Genomic DNA, 4116 nt, shown 5'->3' with positions numbered 1-4116 from the left:
GGTTAAGACTAATCCAGCAGAAATACACAAATCGGCTCCCTTGGCTGATCCATGAGGGACAGAGGGAGCAGCCTTGGAGCAGAGGGATGAGTTGTGCCCTCTGGCAGAGCGAGAGGCTGCACCTCAGGAATTCCCTCCTCAGGAATTCCCTCAAACTCCAGGAAAATGGAGGAGTAAGGAAAAAAATTTGGCATCATCAGAGTTTTCAGGCTTTCTGCTGAGGAGACAGCAGAGCCCTGATTTAGGCCAGGCCTTCTGGATTGAGTCTGAATTGGGGAAACCTGAAAATCCTGCGAGCCCTGTGGTTGCTCCAAGCATAATCATGCACATCTAATGCATATTTGCACCCACTTTTTATGCTGGCTGTAGGAATAAAGTGAAATACAAGGCCCTGCTTAGGTCCAGGTCCTGATTCTCCATCACGTGTTCAAGTCACAGCATTCTGTTTGGTTTAGGGGGAAAATCTACAAGGCATTTTAGGGGAAAAAAAAAGTCTACAAGTCTATAACCTACTTTCAGTGGTTCTAAACTACTTTGGGGGTTTTTATATTAATTTATAGAAATGTCCATGTGTGTGAGTGTATATAAAAAGAGATGTGTATATAAATAAGCAAAACTGGGCGTCTTTTTGCTATTTTAGTTCTCTGAAGTTTTGTGGTGGGTCTTCTCAAAAATATCTCATTTTAGAGTCTTTTTCTCCATTCTCCAGCTGTGTGGGCTCTGTTTTTACAGCCTTAAATTCTCTACAAGTGTGAAGCAGGGGAGGGTACGGCCACACCTGGACCTTACCTGGACTGTAGGGAATTCTCCTGATTCTGTGTGTATGGGCAGTGAATACAGAGATCCTTCCAGAGGGAAATTAGGAATAATTTGCCTTTCTGCAAATCTCCTTTTAGTACAACGTGTATTTTATTGCAGGAAGAAGAGGCTTTATCGCAACAAAACGGGCAAAAACCACAAAGACTTGAAGAAACAGCACTTCTCTAATTCTTCCCAAAAGTTCCGAGACCCACCACATCCTGGGGGATTACACCCACCAGTCTTCCTGATTTCAGGTAGGTGAATTCTCTCTTTGCCTCTCTTTCTGGGGAGCTGAGGATTGCCATTCCCTGGAAGTGTCCAAGACCAGGTTGGACAAGGCTTGGAGCAACCTGGGATAGTGGAAGATGTCCCTGCCCATGGCAGGAATGGGATTTGATGGGTTTAAAGCCTCTTCCAAACCAAACCAGTCTGAGATTCTCTGATTTCTCTGAAATGAAAGACAATGCAATTAATAAATATAATTTTATGTGATTTTTTTCACTTAACAAAATAAAAGTAACAATTACTGTAAAGAAAATCAGACAGAACTGTATGATCCCAAACAGGTCTCTAAGCTGCAGCTGCTATTTCCCAGCATGGAGCTCATGAGTCTATTTTGGAATTAACTGGTTTGGAGGAGAGGTTTTCAGTTCTAGCACAGAGTAAATAAGAAAAATAACCTGAGAAACAGCCAGTAATCAAGTTGTTTGGTTTAGAAGAAATGCATTTAAATTACAGCTAAAGTAAAAAGAGAACTGGCTGACTGCCACACTCTTTTTTACTCATTTGTGACAGCACACAATTAAAAAGTTCCGTTTGTTGCTCTTACTGGAATAACAGTTTTTGGTATTTTTCATGTTTCCTCATAAAAAAAATCTGTAATTTTAGATCCTGCAGATACTGTAGTTGTAAGAATATTGTTTGTATCTGGAGAGATTAGATGGGGACAGGATTTTTTTAATCTGTTAGCACAGACTTGTTATGTAAATAGGAGGCTCACAAAGGAAGGAGACAGCAAAAGGCTCTGAAAAAAACAGATGTGTCTTCCCCAGAAATAAAGTCACTGCTGGATTGCTGCAACTTTTTTGGGAATTTTATTGTTAGGGATGCGCATGGGATCAAAAAACACCCCAAATTCTGTAGTCACTGAGTAAGTCCATTTCCATACACTCAGTGCAGACAATTTTATCATTAATTTATTGTTGCTATTTAATTTTGATCAATTAAAGATCAGATTATTCATTGAAATTAATCTAATGATGCTTTCCTGTAGATTTCTCAAGGCCTTTGGAGGAAGCTCCTTTCCCTGATGTTCCTGCAGTCCTTAGCACTGGCCATGTGACCCAGATTTTTTAAGCCCTGCTATGACTTAGGTGTTATTCTTGGGCTCTTTCATCCATCTATTGGAATTGTTTCCAGTAAATTACAGTTTTGCAGTGGTTGCTGTGATTAGCACTTTATGCTCCATGGGGAATTCTTCACAAAAATGTCTCTTATCAATACCTTTCAATGTGTTTAAACATTAATAAATAATTTTATATGAAGAATGTTACATCCATAGTGGAATTATGATCTAAAATACATTTTTATGCAAACTCTTTAATGGCAGGCTATACCATCTTTCTGATTGCTTTTGTTACTGTAAAGGTAAATTATAATTACATGAATAACCTGCTTAAGGTGGTCATGTTTTGAAATACTTCCATTCAATAATATCTGTGCATTCAATAATATTGTGGACTGAATGTTCCTTGTTAGTACTCGGTATTTAGAACAGGTAAACTCTGGATAGGGCTTAAACATGGAAGTCCTCTAGTGCCCCAGTGCTTAAGAAAATCTAAATATATATTCATCATTTTATAGGGGTGTAGTTTTTAAAGTGATACTGGTTGGGGACGAACTGTACAGAGTTAATAATTTTTATTTTAAGTGTTTGCATGTGAAAAAAGCCTGTTTCTGAAAGGCTCTGCCAGGTTGGGAAAGGCAGTTTGAGACAACCAAGAGTCATTCATGTCCATTTTTACAAAACGCTGGGCCCTAATTTTGCACTTCAGTTGGGAAGATCAATTGAAAACTCAGTTAAACTGGGGATACTGATGAAATCAGTGAAACCAAACTGCGGGTTTTGCTTCCAAACTTCACTGAGAGATTTAAATAACCATGGGAAATGCTGTAGTTGGCTTCACAGCCAGTGCACTGTGTGACTTTTGTGTTATACCCTGTTTGTTTGGCTTATCTGAAATTTTTCATTCCCATTTTATATCAGGGTTTTCTGTGACAGGGGAAGGTTTTAACAACAACCCAGACTTTCACTGTGATGATAAATGGCTTTTAAAGAGATTCCTAAGAGGTGATTTGAAAATCAGAACTAATTCTTTCCATTTTCTGAAGGAGTCAAAAACCATTGATGTTGCATTTGGTTTTAATGAAGATTTATTTTGGAAAAAACGTGGAATCCCCAATAATTGTGAATTTGATGCCCAGCTGGGCCTGTGGTGAGTCGTCAGGCTCTCGGATCCAAGGGTTTAAAGGCCCCATTAACTTTTTGGGATATGCCTTTAACCTGATGAGCTCCAATCCATTTCACCTCTAGAAGAATCCAATTAATTGACTCCAGGTCCTGGGAAGGCTGCTGGCTGCTCTCGGGGTCGGAGGGATTGCAGCAGGGCAATCCGTGCTGGAGGGACTGAGCCTCTGGAGCAGAGCAGGAAGGGTGGAAATGGCTCAGGAACAGGCAGATGCCAGGGAATAATGAGCCAAGGCCAAGCTGGATGTGACTTGGAGCAACCTGGACTAGTGGAAGGTGTCCCTGCACATGGGAGGAGCTGAAATCAGCTGATTTTAAGGTCCCTTCCATCCCAAGCCATTCTGGGATTCCGTGATCCAACAGCTTCTGTTTCAGCCAGGGGTTCTCCAGTGTCCTGTGCCTGAGCCAAGATTCATTTATAGCTCATCTGTGGTGCTGGTGGAACCTTTTACCTCACCAAGCCCTTTTGCAGCACCACAACTCTAAAACTCAGCTTTTTGTCTTTAGCTGGAGGGGTTTAGTGTGGATCAGTACAACTCAGAGGCAGCTTCAGTTCCAGTCAAAGCCATTCCTTAAAAACGAATCTTACTTTGTTTGTACTGCAGAGTGATTGTGTAGGGCTTACAAAGCAATCAAGAGAAGTGCAATTAAGACATTTGGCTCATTGTTTTAATTGAAATACTGTGATTATCTCAGCAGATGTGAGTGGGGTGCAGGAGTTCCTCAGATGAGGGGTGGAGGGAGGCAAGGAGCCAGCCCCAATGGACATAGCCCATCATCGAGAGCAC

General features: G+C 41.0%; 1 long non-coding RNA gene across 2 annotated transcripts in view; it reads left to right on the top strand.

Moving 5' to 3' along the window:
* Positions 1 to 4116, top strand: part of LOC108447098 — a 64150-nt gene extending 60034 nt beyond the window's left edge. The window contains exons 3-4 of one of the 2 annotated variants that reach the window (XR_001862498.1): positions 919 to 1055; positions 4028 to 4116. This is a non-coding gene — a long non-coding RNA (uncharacterized LOC108447098). Of the gene's footprint in view, positions 1 to 918; positions 1056 to 4024 lie in introns of both variants that reach the window. The other variant, XR_001862499.1, reaches the window with a different exon arrangement.

Source organism: Corvus brachyrhynchos, unplaced genomic scaffold (assembly GCF_000691975.1).
Source record: "Corvus brachyrhynchos isolate BGI_N302 unplaced genomic scaffold, ASM69197v1 scaffold45, whole genome shotgun sequence".
NCBI lineage: Eukaryota > Metazoa > Chordata > Aves > Passeriformes > Corvidae > Corvus > Corvus brachyrhynchos.
This window is presented reverse-complemented; position numbering and strand designations above follow the sequence as displayed.